An 18,586-nucleotide genomic window follows, 5' to 3' on the forward strand; every position below is an offset into this window, starting at 1 on the left:
ACTACATGACACTTCACCATTGTTTGGGCCTAGAGGGAGGCATTGGGAAGTAATAAGTAGATGATGGGTTGCTAGAGTGACAGAATCTTAAACCCTAGTTTATGTGTTGCTTCGTAAGGGGCTGATTTGGATCCATATGTTTCATGCTATGGTTAGGTTTACCTTAATACTTATGTTGTATTTGCGGATTCTTGCAATGGGGGTTAATCATAAGTGGGATGCTTGTCCAAGTAAGGACAGTACCCAAGCACCGGTCCACCCACATATCAAATTAACAAAGTACCGAACGCGAATCATATGAGCGTGATGAAAACTAGCTTGATGATAATTCCCATGTGTCCTCGCGAGCGCTTTCCTTCATATAAGAGTTTGTACAGGCTTGTCCTTTGCTACAAAACGGATTGGGCCATCTTGCTGCACCTTATTTACTTTTATTACTTGCTACTCATTACAAATTACCTTATCACAAAACTATCTGTTACCGATAATTTCAGTGCTTGTAGAGAATACCTTACTGAAAACTGCTTATCATTTCCTTCTGCTCCTCGTTGGGTTCGACACTCTTACTTATCGAAAAGCTACGGTAGATCCCCTATACTTGTGGGTCGTCAATGTGCTGCAGGGATCATCAAACAAATAGAATATTAGAAATATGAAACATAGCTATTGCTATCTGAACTTCCAATCATAAAAATCATGCATATATGTAGACAAAGAAGACGAAGGCCTTGTTGGGGTTGCAAAAAAGACTAACAAGTTACAGATTCTTATGATCAACGGAGTCATGAGCACCAACTGCTGCTGTCCTCACCCCCCCCCCCCCCGCTGAGGACCTGTAACGCCCCGAGTCCGATGCGCCGGGTGTCTTCCAGTCATTTGTTGTCTTTGCCATGTCATCATGTGCATTGTATCTTCATGTTTTTCAAAACTTGCATTCGTTCGGGTCTCCCAGCTCTGTCCATTGTCCGTTCCGAGCTCTTTCGCACTCACACGCGCCCGCGGCACGTACGAAACTTTATTTTATAAGTGGCATAAAAATGTTCTCGTAATGAGGTGAAAGTTGGCGTGCGGTCTTGTTATAGTGTAGGTAGACCGCCTGCCAAATTTCGTCGCATTCGAAGTCCGTTTGATAGCCCAATCGTCATCCGTAGCGACACCGTTGCCCGTTAAATCATCGGATGTTTTCGGCCTCCGAAAACTGTTGTCGGGCTGCCTTCTCTTCTCTCCTCTCAGCCCAAGGCCTTCTTTTCACAGCCCACTAGCCCCACCCAGGCCCAACTACCCTTCTCCTCCGCCCGGAGCTGTCCGATCATCATCGGAGGGTCCGAAAACCCTCCAAAACCCTCAAACCCTAGCCCCTACCCTATTTAAACACCTCTCCATGCCAAATCTGGCCTTCTTCCACCTTCCTCCTCAAATTCCATGCCTGCCCACTCCCCCGCCGCCACTTGTCGCCGTCCTAGTCGCCGCGCCGCCACCGAAAACCACCTGAGCCGCCGCTCCCCTCCAATCCTGCACTACCACGTCACCCTTGCCTTCCCCACTTTGTCGCGGCCCTCGGAGCCCATCTGTGGCCCGCCCCGGGCCGATCTAGGCGCGGACGGAGCCCGTGCGCGCCGCTGCCCGTCGCCCCACTCCTCCCGAGCTCCCTTGCTCGAACCTGCCTCGCCCTCGCTGGACTGGCCACCGAGACCCCGCCGCCTCGACGACCCCACGGGTCACTCCGACCTCATCGTCGGCGAGCAACCCAGGCCGGCCCTACCTCCTTCTCTCTCCTCGTCCTCCTCATTTTCTCTCTCTCTCTCTCTCTCTCCCTCTCTCAGATCCCATGCTCACCGCTATAGGGTTTAAACTTTCGAGAGTCGTGTCCGCGGTTATGTGGCAGATGGGAATTTGTTAATATCCGGTTGGAGTGAACTTGAAGTAAACTCAATTTAAAATACACCAACCACGTGTGTAACCATGACTGTCTCCTTTCTGGGAAGTTCGAGAGGAGAACACGGTTGGGTTATGTTTGAACGTAAGTAGTTCAGGACCACTTATTGATCATTACTAGTTCACGACAGTTGCGTAGTTTCTCATCTTACTCTTGTAATCGTAAGTTAGCCACCATACAATGCTTAGCCGCTTGCTGCAACCTCACCACTTATCCTTTCCATATCCATTAAGTTTTGCTAGTTTTGATACCCATGGTAATGGGATTGCTGAATCCTCGTGGCTCATAGATTACTACAACAAGAGTTGCAGGTACAGGTAATGCGATGATCTGACCTGAGAGCGATGCTTGATTGCTTTTGGAGTTCTTCTTCTTCGATCAAGGGATAGGTTCCGGGTCGGGGGAGCCTGGGCTAGCAGGGTGGATGTCGTTCTTCTTTTTTGTTTGATTTCATCCGTAGTCGGATCCTGCACTTCTATATGATGGTTGCTATGTATTGATGTATTGTTGTATGAATGTTGTAACTAGTGGCAAGTGTAAGCCTTTATCTTGTATTCTCATCTATTCAGTACATGGTATGTTGCAATGATATCCACCTTGCTATGCGCTCGAAATGCGGTTGTGCCCCAATCATGAGTTCATCATGTGATTGGGATAGAATCGCATCTTGGGCGCTATAGGACCGGTCTGCTTCACGGCCACACGAGCCGCCTCCTGTTGAGCGACGACAAGGAGGAAGAGGCGAAGGGCAGGTAGGGGTTGAGAGTTTGTGGAGGAAGAAACTGAGAGAATGAGAGATGGGGAGAGGGATCTCACGGCCTCCAACTTGAGCTCCCCGCCTTCAGCACCTCCTTCTCGTCAGTGGTCCAACCTCGGAGCCATGTTTCGCGATCCCCTTTTGTCTCCGACCTCTCACCTTTACAACAGATCCATCCCACCACTCCTCGTCCTCCCTTGTCTGACCATCGAGGTCATCCTCGAGAGCTAGCCGCGTAAGCGCGGTCGAGCGGATCTTGAGGGTGGGTGTCACGGTCAAGGAGGGCCTAGGGTTGCGACGCCATAGCAAGGGCGGGGGGAGATGGGGGCGACGGGAAGGGGTCGCTGGAGGAGAAGGGTGTGCGGAGACGACATAGGGAAGCGAAGGGGATTGGAGCAGGGTAGGATGGAGGACGATGAATGCGGCGGCTGCGAGGGTCGACCAAATCCACATCGTCCACGATCGTTGCGGTCAATAATATTTCCACAGAAGACACACGCGACGCACACGTGATAGACACCGGGAAGCTGGGCCCGTGAGGGAAGGAGGCTCACAAGTCATCCGCTGTAGCACGAAAGTGTGACGTCTAGGGAAACTAACCACGGGATTTTTGACAGCGCGGTGAAAAGACGCCAGCGAGGCAGATCGTGCGAGGGAAATCAGCCGCGCGACGCGATGCCTCGAGGTGAGCGGGTAGTGCAACGTCATTTATATGTTCCATTTTTTCACAGAAGACACACGCGACTCACACACGGGACAGACACCGGCAAGCTAGGCCCATGAGGGAAGGAGGCCCACCCGTCATCTGCTGTAGCACGAAAGTGTAATGTGTATAGAAACTAACCACGGGATTTTTGACAACGCGGTGAAAAGACGCCAGCAAGGCAGATCGTGTGAGTGAGATCGGCCGCGCGACGCGATGCCTCCAGGTGAGCGGGTAGTGTAGCATCATTTATATGTTCCACTAGATGACCCGGTTGAAGGAAATATGCCCTAGAGGCAATAATAAAGTTATTATTTATTTCGTTATATCACGATGAATGTTTATTATTCATGCTAGAATTGTATTAACCGGAAACATAATACATGTGTGAATACATAGACAAACAGAGTGTCACTAGTATGCCTCTACTTAACTAGCTCGTTAATCAAAGATGGTTATATTTCCTAACCATGAACAAAGAGTTGTTATTTGATTAATGGGATCACATCATTAGGTGAATGATTTGATTGACATGACCCATTCCATTAGCTTAGCACCCGATCGTTTAGTATGTTGCTATTGCTTTCTTCATGACTTATACATGTTCCTATGACTATGAGATTATGCAACTCCCGTTTGCCGGAGGAACACTTTGTGTGCTACCAAACGTCACAACGTAAATGGGTGATTATAAAGGTGCTCTACAGGTGTCTCCAAAGGTACATGTTAGGTTGGCGTATTTCGAGATTAGGATTTGTCACTCCGATTGTCGGAGAGGTATCTCTGGGCCCTCTCGGTAATGCACATCACATAAAGCCTTGCAAGCATTGCAACTAATGAGTTAGTTGCGAGATGATGTATTATGGAACGAGTAAAGAGACTTGCCGGTAATGAGATTGAACTAGGTATTGAGATACCGACGATCGAATCTCGGGCAAGTAACATACCGATGACAAAGGGAACAACGTATGTTGTTATGCGGTCTGACCGATAAAGATCTTCGTAGAATATGTAGGAGCCAATATGAGCATCCAGGTTCCGCTATTGGTTATTGACCGGAGACGTGTCTCGGTCATGTCTACATTGTTCTCGAACCCGTAGGGTCCGCACGCTTAAGGTTTCGATGACATTTATATTATGAGTTTATGAGTTTTGATGTACCGAAGTTAGTTCGGAGTCTCGGATGTGATCACGGACATGACGAGGAGTCTCGAAATGGTCGAGACATAAAGATTGATATATTGGACGGCTATATTCGGACACCGGAAGTGTTCCGGGTGATTTCGGAGAAAATCGGAGAGCCGGAGGGTTACCGGACCCCCCCCCTCCGGGAGAAGTAATGGGCCATATGGGCCTTAGTGGAGAGAGAGAGGGGCAGCCAAAGGTGGGCCGCGCGCCTCCTCCCCCCTGGTCCGAATTGGACTAGGAGAGGGGGGCGGCGCCCCCCTTTCCCTCTCCCTCCCCACTTCTTTCCCCCTCCTAGTAGGAGTTAGGAGGAGGACTCCTCCTTGGCGCGCCTATAGGGCCGGCCGGCCTCCTCCCCTTGCTCCTTTATATACGGGGGCAGGGGGCACCCCTAGACACATAAGTTGATCCACGTGATCATATTCTTAGCCGTGTGCGGTGCCCCCTTCCACCATAAGTCCTCGATAATATTGTAGCGGTGCTTAGGCGAAGCCCTGCGACGTTAGTGCATCAAGATCGTCACCACGCTGTCGTGCTGACGGAACTCTTCCCCGACACTTTGCTGGATCGGAGTCCGGGGATCGTCATCGAGCTGAACGTGTGCTAGAACTCGGAGGTGCCGTAGTTTCGGTGCTTGATCGGTCGGGTCGTGGAGACGTTCGACTACATCAACCAAACGCTTCCGTTGTCGATCTACAAGGGTACGTAGATCACACTCTCCCCTCTCGTTGCTATGCATCACCATGATCTTGCGTGTGCGTAGGAATTTTTTTAAAATTACTACGTTCCCCAACACCGGTTGCGCCAATGGCGCAAGAAGCCAGTTAGAATAGATGTTAGTAGTGAGTAAGTAGGGAGATGTATATGGAACCATAATGCAATGTGTATTGTAGAATGACTTAAATTGGTTTACAGATAGTAGAATGACTTAGATGGCACATTGCTCCCTGACACAGATAGCAAGAACAAACCAAGTATTCAAGCAAAGACCCAATTTCTACATATATGTTTATTATTTGAGAAAGTTCACAGCACATGATTACACAATTACTAATATAAATTAGCAATTTTCCTAAATCTCAACACAATACTACTTTGTACAGTTGAAGTTTTCCCATACATTGTATACATGGGCAAAACAATTTACTCAACATCGTATATTTGGGCGAAATTGTTCCAAAATACAAAAAATCCATACATAATTGCCAATTATATTAGTGGAAAAACAGAGGCAAACATTGCTCATTGCTCGGCTACCAAATTATTTGTCCCCGTGAAAAAATAGATGGCGAAGGGAGCAACTGGGTATGATAAAGCTATGAAGTACGGAGTATAAACCAAGTACAAAATACTATTTTGCTACTTTACCAGTTAAACTCTGCAAGTGTTTATACTCTATACTAGTAACCTAGAATAAACTAAACCACAATTAGAGTTATGATTCAATACCACACTCACCAGGGTGAAACTTTCATACTCAAATCTGTAAACTTCTTAAGTATCTATCTTTTGTTATCTATCGATTATTCCACAATTGAATAATATAAATACAAGACCCATTCTTCCTGAAGAATCTGAACTACCAATGACAATGGAGAGTGTTTACCGCAAAAAAAAGACAATGGAGAGTGTTACAAAACTACAGATAACTAATAAACAGTCTGGTAACGTAAAAACTGCCAGTATCTTGTCTCCAAATACCAATAAAGGAGCATAGTTCAACTTAATACGCCCACAGATTATACAATTGACCAATGAAACAAATAGTGAACTTGTTATATGTGAACAACTCCAGCATAGACCATGCGACGCCCCAATCCCCACCCACGACGGCCAGCCAATCGCCTTGTGCGTAAGGAACCAGCCAACCAGCAACTGGCGCAGTTCGCCCCACTTGGTGACGCGGACGCGAGCGCACGACGCGCACTGAACGGTGGCTCTACAAATGAGTGGTCCCATCGGTCATGCACTGCAACAACCAGCATGCGTGTGAAAAAAAAAACGAATGGCTGTACAGCCAACAGACAATTAAACCTATGAGCAGTAACTCAATCAAACGGCCCTAGATCAAAATGCGAGCAGGAGACCTTCTATAGCCGGGTTGCCCTCTGCACTATTCATAGCGACGTGGAGCCATCGGTTGTGCCTAGCAACCCCTTCATCCTATATTTTTGTTATTGTTGTATGATAGCTCTGCCTGACTGAACCTACATTCACGTTTTTAAAGATTATTATTCATGTATGATAGCTCTGCCTGACTGGTTTGTCCTCTCCTACTCTACAAGGGGCATGAACAATCTAAAAGAAAACATAAGCTTATAGTGAGGGAACTATTTCAGATCATACAAACAACATGAAATTTTACCAAATTACTCACCAGCGAGAAGGTCGCCACTTCATGTTGTTTAACAGCGCCTGTAAGTCACGAAGTTAACCTGCAAAACAGACAATACCAATGGCAACATCACTTCCCGAACCAAATGACAGAGCAAGTGGTGCGGGTGGTAATCTACAGGAAGTTGCGCGCAAAAAAGAAATTGCGAACAAAGAAAATAAGAAGAGACACTGCTGAGTCTGAGCAGGTGGTGAACACTGATGCGGCAGCTCTGAAGACCGTTGTCCGTGGGCACTATACCTCTGTCGAAGTTCTTGCAGTGTAACTGAATATTGCAAGCCCAGCCACACACATAAAATAAAACTATATTGGCACTGACGATGAAGGCTCACACCAGGGTAATAAGATGTTGTTGGCAATTTGGCATACAATCTGAGAACGGACACATAACAATCTTTTTTACCAGAGTGGTTTCGACAGTAACTATATTTATCTCAAGGTCCCAGCTCGCTCGTATAGGACGAGGACGACACAGACAATGGAGATCGAAGCAATGCAATCGCATGGATTATCTTCGACAAGTTCTATGCACCAAGGTAGAAATATCAATGGCAATACCATCAACCAAAGACAACACCAGATACATAACCAATCAGTACCAACACCTAATCTGTAGTCTGTACTCCGAAGTGTATGGATATATCAATCAAAAGCCATTCCTCATAGTGTGTTGTTATAAGTTCTACCAGAATTGAAAAGGGTAGATTCATGGTGAGCCTTATGTCATTTGCGCCCCAAAAGGGCCACCTTGGCAATCAAGAACCACAAGTGGTAGCATCAAAGGGGCTAAAAAAATTGGGCCAGGGCATGACTGCAAAGTTAGAAATGAGTGATAACAAGTTCCGTGTGCGGATATTTCATTAGCCGAGAATATTCAAAGCCACTTTTTTAAGAGATTATGCTCTGCCTGATCTCCACAGGCACATGCGAGCCCTAAACAAAGAACAGTACCATCTAAAATTCCATACCACCATGAGTATTGAGTAGTGTATCCAAACCAAATCCATCTAATGACACATGGCCTTTCACTGATGGAGATCTGTGAAATCCACTCATGTCTCGCACCAGCTTTACGCCCAAATCTTAGATGTTTTTCCAGAAATAGGAAAAGGGGATCGAGCAGGTTGCAGTGGCGGAGAGAAAAAGAAACAAGAAAAATTGGGGGAAAGTGATCAAGGTCGAACCTTTGAGCTCGAGAGAATGGGCGGCGATCTCGAGAATGCCGGACACCTCCTTGCCAGCCTCGGCAGGCCACGGCGGAGAAGAGAACGGTGGCCGAGCGTCCCCCGTCGCTGACCTTGGAGCAGAACCACACCGGGGCTGAGTCCTCTCCCGCCGCGCGACCGTGGAGAAGGAGGGAGCCGACCTCCTTCGCTCCACGCACTGAAGACGGCTCAGATCAGGAACCACCGCTGCGGCCGGCGGCGTGCGGGGCTGAGGCGGAAGCGGGTGGAGGCGCGCCGCTGTCAGGTACGGATGGAAGAGGGATGTGGGAGGAGGGGGAGGGGGGAGGCGACTGAGGTGGGAGAATGAGGAGGAGGCGGCGGCTAGGGTTGAGGACGCGGGCTCGGTTCCCTTTTTTCTTTCGCTGTCTTTGGCTGCCCGCCTTCGCCGCACTATTGATCTTTATATGTTCAACGTCTTCATCGTACTATTCATAGCGACGCGGAAGGCGACATGGATGGCTTGGTTCTGCCTAGCACATCTCTTGACCTTCATCGGCTGGCCGAGGAGGGATACAGGGATGCACGAGCCATCCCGGATATACTTGATACGACGTCTTTCACGTTAGTATCACTCCAAGTACTAGGTAAAGAAAGATAAAGATGTGCTCTAATATTCCTCAAAAAAAAAGAGAGATGTGCTCTAATACCTTCTCTTCCTCCCCGCCCCCACCCCAACCCACCCACCCTCAGCTGCACTACTAATCACGTCACAAGATCCCCTTTTCCTCTCTCCCACCACCACCGAACGACGTCGTCCCCCGCGCGCGCTACTTCACGCGGGACTTGGGCTCGCGAGGCCGCCGGAATCCCGCGGGCGAGGCTCTCCTCTCCCCGCCGCGTCCCCAGGTATGCCTACTCCCCTCCCTCCACTCCCGTCTCGTCCTGCCGAATGCGACCGCTGTTTGTTCCTTGCACGAAGGGGATCTGTTGATGCGTCTGTGCGGCATTCGGGGCATTCGTCGTTGTGAGTGGGTCGCGACTTGGTGGCGGAGCGGAGGGGGCTGCGGAGGGTACGTGAATGGTGGTAATGCTGCTCCCGGCGTTGACCTCGCTGCGTTGGTCAACGCCGCGAGAGTTTTAGGTGGAGTTGGATGGGAGAGAGATAGAGTTCGTCTGCCTTGGTTGGCTGATAGATTGTGCCACACCATTGTGAATGCGTGTGAGGCTGCGGACGCTCAATGGTCAAACGAGGTTGTGGTGTTTGATCAAGAAAGGGGGTTTAGACTGCGTGCTGAAAGAGACTGACACCCGAATATGGATTAGGCATTTCGCTGGTTATGGCCGAGCGTTGTGGTGGGCGAAGTGAATGTCGCCAATCTACTGACCCGTTTGGAAATTGGTGATTTTTTTGGGCTGTTGTATAAGTTTTTGTTTGACTTATTTGAAAAGAGCCATGCTTCCCTTCCCTATAACCTGCCATATTGATAGTATAGTACCTCATCCAGTACTAGACTAGTTACGTGGATTACTGGGTGGAGTTGGATTTCTTGCTTTTCAACTTTTGGTGGTAAACTGCACTGTGCTGGCTATTGAACCACACCAAACATGTTGCTGTCGGTCTGATTTGGTCACATATATATTTACATCTGGTTACTGTGACCTCCACAGCATGGATCTCCTAAAAACAAAAAAATGTCGCAAAACTACCACGGCAAACTCATATATCTATGTTGAGATCCCCCTGCCTGTTCTGAAAGTAGCACATGGAAGAACATGTAGATTTTTTTTTTTTTTGGGGGGGTGGGGGGGTGGAATTTTCTGGAAATCTGCTTGTCGAACAATCTGCTATTTGTTCTCCAGAGGTTACATGGCTTACTTCAAGGTACCTCATGGAGCCTCTCTTTGATGAAGAATTGATCTGTTTCCACATGCTGAACTGGATGTTTGCAATATCAATGGCTGACTTATTATCGAACCAGAGATTTAGCGTCCCTCTCTTTAATAAACTCGAATCGGATAGGAGGCCTTTCATCCATAGCATCCCACTCAAACACTTACATGTTGCTCTATACTTTTGCTTTTGCGGTTGATTCGGGGGACCACCTGCTGCTTCTTGCTCCTCCAAGATACCAAGTTTCCTCCAACAAAGACACAAAAGTGAGATGTTGACCTTCTATCCACCAAGGCAAGTAGCCCAATCAGCTTCGCGATAGCCCTCTACGTTCAAGTGCCCATTGGCATTGAACCATAGATCTCTTTGAGGACTATTTTAGATAGCACAAAATTTGGTGTGTTGCCGCTAAGTGCCTGCTTCTTGGATCATGCATGTAGCGACTGACTACACTCACTGCGTGGATAGGTCTCGTGTGACATATATAGATGAGAGACCTACAAGCTGGTCGTGGCTCTCTCTATCAATTGAATTCCCTAATATCCCTAAAAAACTGGATTTCTTGATTACACACATGATGATTTTGACCGGATTTCGAAGAAGAGGTGGTCGACAATGACTTTGCTGTGAATCACAGTCGCCGCAAGTGACCCGCTGTCGAAACGGCGTGGATCTGAATCTTTGGAATTGGATCCGGGCGTGGCGGGCGAAAGGTGCCGCAGCGGCACAAGCGAGCGCGGTGTACAGAAGCTCGAGCGTGTAGTGAGGCAAGATGTGAGAAATAACACTACGCGAGGAGCGTAAGGAAGCTCAAGGAAGGATTTGGAAGGTGACAGGGTAAAAACACACTTTCACCCCACCTTCCTATCTTAGGGGTATGAGCCCAGGCGGTGCAACCCTATCATGTGCCATGCATTGGCTCCCCCACTATCGCCAAGGAGGTGGTATGACGCCCCACGTCATGCGTAACCCCTCGAGTTTCGTGCTCAGGGCAGAAACACCACATTGATTACCACTCCTCCACTACTTAGTTTTTCGCGCCAAATCAACTGAAGGGGTGATCATGTGAATCTCTTGTTCCCAAGCAATTGTTTGACTGAAGACCAAAGGAGCGACGACTATTCGCTCCACTACTTAGTGGGCTCCACGCTCGTCGTGATGTGCCTCGGCTGGTCCAACCATAGTATGCCTTCACCAGGCTTTCGGCCGAGAACCGAGTTAATTGGGACTCTTATACTGCCAACAATGGGCTGCCTTTGTGGTCCAAACCACTCGCGAGAGTGAAGGGCTACTGTGGTGCACCTTCAATATGTCACTAGACGGATGTCAAACCACCCAGGCACCAAAGTACGGTGGCCTTGGTTCCGCCCTGAAAGGAGCAGGAGGATATTCCCCAGAGGGACACTAGCTGCCCTCGATTTACTCAGGAACCAAGTATTATTCGTTACCTCAAACTTGGTGATGAAGCTATGTACCTAGGGTAGGGTCATGGACCTGTTCTAACTGCCCTACCCAAGGATATCTCTAGAAGAAATCACCTTTCAATCGACTTGAAGGTGTTCCACTCGACAGACTTGAAGACGACCAAGAAGCAATCACTCGACCAAGATCCAACCACTCGACGGCCAGGAGACCTAAAATCACTCCGCACGCTAACAGTCGGTCATTAAATAGCTTTTATGGTCATCATAGCACTTTATTACCAGCGTTACCAGTAATGTCCCGTCTTAATGTACATTGAACCCTTTGTAACGTGGGCTGGACGGGGTCCTGGCGCACTCTATATAAGCCACCCCCTCCTCCGAGACAAGGGTTCGCATCTCTGTAACTCATACTCACATAATCCAGTCGACCGCCTCCGGGCTCCGAGACGTAGGGCTATTGCTTCCTCCGAGAAGGGCCCGAACTCGTAAACCTTGCGTGCTTACAACTTCTCCACAACTAAGATCTTGCCTCTCCATACTTATCCCCCTACATCACTGTCAGACTTAGAACCACGACAGTTGGCGCCCACAGTGGGGCCGGTGTTTTAGCGTTTGTTGGAGGAGTTGCGACCTTTTCCGACCCGAATCATCATGGTTTTCGGCAGAGTTTCGGTGGAGGGCCGCGAGATCCGTCTCGGCACGTTCACGTTCATCGTCGACGACTCTGCTTGGCTTCAGGAGGCTCCGCTCGACGTGGACGCACTCCCTGCTCGCGGGGCAACGCACTTTAGCGCGTGCGTCCGCGGCGTTCTCCTGCGGCAACCGTCGACCCCCTACTGGTCGGCTCCTGTGTTGTCCTCCCTCCCCGTGTCCCGCCGGCGCAAGCGCTCCGGATGGTCGAGACTTCAGCGGTGGGTGAGGCATGCGGTGGCACGTCAGTCGGCCACCCCCCAAGTCGCGGCGATCGAGCCCGACGAATCCCTCTACGGCCTGTTCGACCTGTCGACTGGCTCCGCAGAGACCGCATCCGAGTGCGACAGCAGCGATCCGGCGGCGGAGGTTCTGATGGTTGATGGACCGCCCAGTCCTCCCGGTTTTCCCCGCACCAACGGAGGCGCAGGTGGAGGCGACCCGTCGCGTCTTCATGAGGAGTATCTTCCCGAGCCTCTCATGTCGCTGCAGAGAGAAGAACTTCGCCGCCGGAACGTGGATGCACTGCACACTTCTATCGTTGGAGAAACCCCCGAGGCTCGCGCCTTGGAGGACGCGCCTGGCAAACTTGGTCGAGCGCACTCGACTAGAGAACCTCCAGCGAGCACTCGACGAGCGTGCGCGACAACGGGTTCCCGAATCCAGTCGACGTCAGCTCTTCCCGCCCCCGCAGGTATATCGAACTCCGATTTAGAATTTAGGAGCTGCGGCCCGTATAGCGGAGTCGATTCAGCCTTCCCAGTCGGAGGCTGGCAGAGGCTTGCTGCAGATCAGAGCGTTACTCCGGGCAGCAGGAGATCAAAACTCTGCTGTTTCTCAGTCGCGGAACAGGATTCACAGCAGATCCGTTGCCGCGGACACAGTCCAGTCGGCTCACAGCCCGAGATCGCCCCCGAGACGTGAGGGACGTGGAGATTGGCGTGACCAGTATGGTAACCAGGAGCAGTATGATCGCCGAGTCGATCGTGACGGTCGACGTCGAGTGCCCATGCCTCCCTCGAGGAGCGGGTCGTATGTGCCTCGCCAGCAGGATGACAGGCACCCTCATAGTGGTGGGCGAAGTATTCCAGTCGACCCAGAGGGCCAGGCTTTGACGCGAGATCCATTCTCGTCCAAGGTTTGGTCGACAGGAACAGGGCTTACCGAGAAGGTCACGACAGAGATGCACCTACCAGCAGCAGAGTACATGTTTCGGTTCCAGAGTGCTTTAGTAGAGCCATCAGGACCGCTGTGATTCCTCCCAACTTCAGGTTGGCGACTGGAGTCAGTAAGTTCACTAGCGAGTCCAAGCCCGATACTTGGCTTGAGGACTACCGAGTGGCTGTCCAGATTGGCGGCGGCAATGATGAAGTGGCAATGAAGCACCTGCCTCTCATGTTGGAGGGCTCGGCCAGAGCGTGGCTGAACCAATTAGCACCTAGCAGCATTTACACTTGGGAAGATCTCTCCCGAGTGTTTGTCACCACATTTGAAGGCATATGCAAGCGACCGGTAGGGCTAACGGAACTGCGGTCTTGCGTGCAGAAGCCAAATGAAACTTTGAGGGATTACATCCAGAGGTGGATCACGTTACACCACTCGGTGGAGAATGTGCCTGACCACTAAGCAGTTTGTGCCTTCAAGGAAGGCGTCAAGTACAGAGAACTGAATTTGAAATTCGGTCGAACCGGGGATATGTCCCTGAATCGGATGATGGAGATTGCCATCAAGTACGCTAATGGTGAAGATGAGGATCGACTCAGGAGTGGCAAGCTCAAGTCAGTCGCCCAAGAAACCGGAGGCAATTGCAATCGGAAACAGAAGCGGAAAGCCGATCCAGCGGCTCCCGGGGAGGCCTTGGTTTTAACCCAAGGAAAGTTTAAAGGGAAACCTAAAGGACCTTGGAACCCCAAAAAAGTTAAAGACCAGGACGGAAATGATGTGTTGGCCTTACCATGTCTCGTCCACACAAAGAAAGATGAAGAGGATAATTTCATTTACCCGAAACATACCACTCGACAGTGTCGACTCTTGATCCAGCAGTTCCAGGGCAAGCAGCCCAAAGGTAAGGAAAAGGAGCCGGACAAGGTCGAGGACAAAGAAGACAGTGACGACGGATACCCTCAGGTCAATTCCACTCTGATGATTTTTGCCGATGTTGAAAGCAAAAGTCGACTGAAAGTTATTACCCGAGAGGTGAATATGGTCGCTCCGGTGACACCTAGTTACCTGAAATGGTCTCAGACTGCCATAACATTCGACCAGTCGGACCACCCAACGCACATGGCCACCCCTGGGAGGCAAGCTTTGGTGGTCGACCTAGTTGTTGAAGGCATTCGACTGACCAAAGTCCTGATGGATGGTGGCAGTGGTTTGAACATATTGTATGCTGAGACGTTGAAAGGGATGGGCATTCCGATGTCCAGACTCAGTGCCAGCAACATGAGTTTCCATGGGGTCATTCCTGGGAAGAAAGCTGAATCACTTGGTCAGATTGCTCTTGATGTGGTTTTCGGTGATTCCAAGAATTACCGCAAAAAGAAGTTGACATTTGAAGTTGTAGACTTCTAGAGTGCCTACCACGCTATTTTGGGCAGGCCGGCTTATGCACGCTTCATGGCCCGACCGTGTTATGTGTATCTCAAATTGAAGATGCCTGGCCCCAAAGGTGTGATCACTATTACGGGCAATCGGAAGAAAGCGGAAGAATGTTTTTAGAAAGGTTCGAAGATCGCCGATGCTCAGATGACAGTGGTGGAGTTGCAGGAATACCAGAAGACTGCAGACCCGAGTGATTTGTTGCGAGCCAAGAAGCCCGCTACAGAGTCAGCTTTCCAGTCGACTGGCGATACGAAGACAGATCACATCCACCCGACCGACCCAAGCGCTACTCCAACTCATATCTCGACAACACTCGACTCCAAATAGAAAGAAGTGTTCATCCGTGAGAACTGGGACATTTTTGCATGGAAGCCCTCTGACATGCCGGGTGTTCCCAGGGAGCTGGCTGAGCACCGCCTAAGAGTCGACTCAAAAATAAAACCTGTCAAGGAACATCTCCGACGGTCCGCCGTCCAGAAGAGAAAGGTCATTGGCGAAGAGGTAGCTCGGCTTTTAGCGGCAGAGTTCATTCGAGAAATCTACCACTCCGAGTGGCTCGCCAATGTTGTCATGGTCCCCAAGAACAAGTCACTTCGCATGTGCATTGACTTTAAACATATCAATCGGACTTGCCCGAAAGATCATTTTCCTCTCCCCCGCATCGACCAGATAGTCGACTCGATTGCGGGATGTGAGCGACTGTCTTTTTTAGACGCCTATTCCGGGTACCATCAGATCCGTCTGTATGGGCCTGACGAGGTCAAAACAACTTTCATCACTCCATTCGGGTGCTTCTGTTATGTTATCATGCCATTCGGCCTCAAGAATGCCGGAGCCACATTCATGAGGATGATTCAGAAGTGTTTGCTCACCCAAATCAGTCGGAATGTGCAGGCGTACATGGATGATATTGTGGTCAAGTCACGGAAGGGTTCTGACCTGCTGACTGACCTTGCTGAAACCTTTGCCAACCTCAGAAGGTTTGATATCAAGCTTAATCCATCAAAATGCACATTCGGGGTTCCTGGCGATAAGTTTCTTGGTTTTCTCGTTCGAACAAGGAATCGACGCCAATCCAGAAAAAGTCGGTACTATACTCCGAATGAAAAGTCCTGTGCGAGTGCACGATGTTCAGAAGCTTACTGGTTGCTTGGCCGCCCTAAGTCGATTCATATCTCGTCTCGGTGAAAAGGCATTGCCTCTTTACCGATTGATGAAGAAGTCTGATAAGTTCGAGTGGACTCCTGAAGCTGACGCAGCATTCGCAGAGCTCAAAGCTCTGCTCTCCACCCAGCCGGTGCTTGCTGCCCAAATCAGCAAGGAGCCTTTGCTGCTTTACATTGCACCCACAGGACAAGTCGTCAGTACGGTACTTACGGTCGAGCGGGAAGAAGGGAAAACCTTCAAAGTTCAGCGCCTAGTGTATTATATTTCTGAAGTCTTGACCCCACCGAAGCAAAGATATCCTCATTATCATAAGCTCGTATATGGGATTTACATGACCACAAAGAAAGTTGCCCACTACTTCTCTGATCATTCCATTACAGTCGTCAGCGACGCTCCGTTGTCAGAGATCTTGCATAACAGGGACGCAACTGGTCGAGTGGCAAAATGGACGATTGAACTTCTTCCTCTAGATAACAAGTTTGAGGTAAAGAAAGCTATCAAGTCCCAGGCAATCGCGAATTTCGTCGCCGAGTGGATTGAACAGCAACTGCCGACTCAGGTTCACTCGGAGCATTGGACCATATTCTTTGACGGTTCCAAGATGCTAAATGGTTCCGAAGCCGGAGTGGTGTTGGTCTCCCCCAGAGAAGATAAACTCAGATATGTTCTTCAAATCCACTTTGATTTCTCTAACAACGAGGCGGAATACGAAGCACTTTTATATGGGTTGCGCATGGCCATTTCACTCGGCGTCCGTCGCCTCATGGTCTATGGCGACTCAGATTTGGTGGTCACTTAAGTGATGAAGGAATGGGACGTCAGAAGTCCAGTCATGACTGGTTATTGCAATGCAGTGAGAAAGCTGGAGAAGAAATTCGAGGGGTTAGAGCTTCATCACATACCCCGACTGAAAAATCAAGCAGCTGATGATCTGGCAAAAATAGGTTCCAAAAGAGAAGCCATTCCTAGCAATGTGTTTTTGGAACACATCCACACACCATCAGTCCAGGAGGATCCCTTCATTGAAGAGGCCCCGCAGCCAAAAAATGCCACGGATCTGACTGAAGTTGAAGTTCCAGCTGTGGTCGACCTGATTATGGAAGTCTTGGTTATCACTCCCGTCTGGACAGAACCGTACATCGCGTACATCCTAAGGAAAGAACTCCCAGAAGACGAAGAAGAGGCTCGACAGATCGTCCGTCGATTCAAGGCCTTTACAGTCATAAAGGGACAGTTATATAGAGAAAGCGCGACTGGGGTCGGCCAGAAGTGTATTACACCAGAAGAAGGTCAGATAATCCTTAACGATATCCACTCGGGACCTGTGGTCATCATGCGTCCTCTCAGACCATTGTGGCTAAAGCATATCGAGCGGGGTTCTACTAGCCAAGAGCCAATGAGATGGCCAAAGAGATAGTCGACAAATGTGAAGGATGTCAGTATTACTCCAATATGTCGCACAAGCCCGCGTTAGCCCTGAAAACCATTCCACTCGTCTGGCCCTTCGCTGTTTGGGGGCTGGACATGGTCGGACCACTGAGAACAGGCAGGAGCGGCTTCACTCATGTACTGTTAGCAGTCGACAAGTTCACCAAATGGATTGAAGCCAAGCCTATCAAGAATCTTGATGCTTGCACCGCTATCAGCTTCATCAGAGAGTTGATATTCAGATATGGAGTTCCACACAGCATCATCACGGACAATGGGTCAAACTTCGATTCCGACAAATTCAGGGCCTTTTGTGCCTCTCAGGGCACTCGGGTCGACTATGCTTCGGTCGCTCATCCCCAGTCGAATAGGCAAGCAGAAAGGGCAAACGGCCTAATTCTTAAAGGACTGAAACCTCGATTGATACGTGATCTCAAGCACGCAGCAGGTGCATGGGTCGACGAGCTTCCATCAGTCCTTTAGGGATTGAGGACAACCCCGAATCGATCGACCGGAAGAACCCCATTCTTTCTGGTCTACGGAGCCGAGGCAGTCTTACCGAGTGACCTGCTTCACAACGTTCCCCGAGTCGAGCTCTACTCTGAAGAAGAAGCAGAACAAGCCCGGCAGGACGCAGTCGACCTCCTAGAAGAAGAAAGAGAAATGGCCTTGATTCGATCGACCATCTATCAGCAAGACTTGCGTCGATTCCATGCCAGAAACGTGAAGAGCCGAGCCTTCCAAGGAGACTTAGTCCTCCGAGTGGATTAGCAGAAACCACACAAGCTCGCTCCTGCTTGGGAAGGCCCCTTCATAGTCACCAGAGTCCTCCACAATGGAGCATACCACCTCTACAATGTCAATCGCCAGATTGATGAGCCACGAGCCTGGAATGCGGAGCTACTCCGCCCCTTTTATACTTGAATTCTCACTCGAATGAGATGTAATAAGAAAAACTCCTGTAGTTTATTTATCAAAGACAAAAGCGTTATAATTTTCCCAATGATTATTATTGTTTTTCTTTGCGTAAGAAATCCCCCAGTGGGTGGCTTAGCTGCGGATCCGCTTCGCCTAAGCTTGTAAAAATAGTTTCCTACCGAGTGGCGAGTCAGCCTCCCACTCGGGGGCTTAGCTGCGAATCCGTTTCGCCTAAGTATTTAAAAAAAAAAATCCTACCGAGTGGAGAGCAATCCTCCCACTCGGGGGCTTAGCTGTAGTCCAGTACTCACCTAAGTCCTCTTAC

At 49.6% G+C, this 18,586-nt stretch overlaps 1 protein-coding gene and 1 long non-coding RNA gene across 17 annotated transcripts in view; one reads left to right on the forward strand and one right to left on the reverse strand.

Moving 5' to 3' along the window:
- Positions 1–6,067: 6,067 nt before the first annotated feature.
- On the reverse strand, positions 6,068–8,764 carry LOC147964904 (uncharacterized). Its single transcript, XR_015608053.1, has 3 exons — positions 8,161–8,764; positions 6,959–7,016; positions 6,068–6,550 (listed from the first exon to the last, which is right to left on the reverse strand). It is a non-coding gene; the product is annotated as an uncharacterized LOC147964904 (long non-coding RNA).
- Positions 8,765–8,876: 112 nt separating this feature from the next.
- Positions 8,877–18,586, forward strand: part of LOC125513339 (serine/threonine-protein kinase EDR1) — a 51,412-nt gene continuing 41,702 nt past the window's right edge. For 7 of the 16 annotated variants that reach the window (XM_087527758.1, XM_087527756.1, XM_087527755.1 and 4 more), the window contains exon 1: positions 8,877–9,048. The gene's annotated coding sequence lies outside the window, so the exon portion shown is untranslated. The remainder of the gene's footprint in view (positions 9,049–18,586) is intronic. The other 9 variants (XM_087527760.1, XM_087527754.1, XM_087527751.1 and 6 more) reach the window with 2 other exon arrangements.

Source organism: Triticum urartu, chromosome 6A (genome assembly GCF_056163025.1).
Source record: "Triticum urartu cultivar PI428250 chromosome 6A, HENAU_Tu73, whole genome shotgun sequence".
NCBI classification, from domain to species: Eukaryota; Viridiplantae; Streptophyta; class Magnoliopsida; order Poales; family Poaceae; genus Triticum; species Triticum urartu.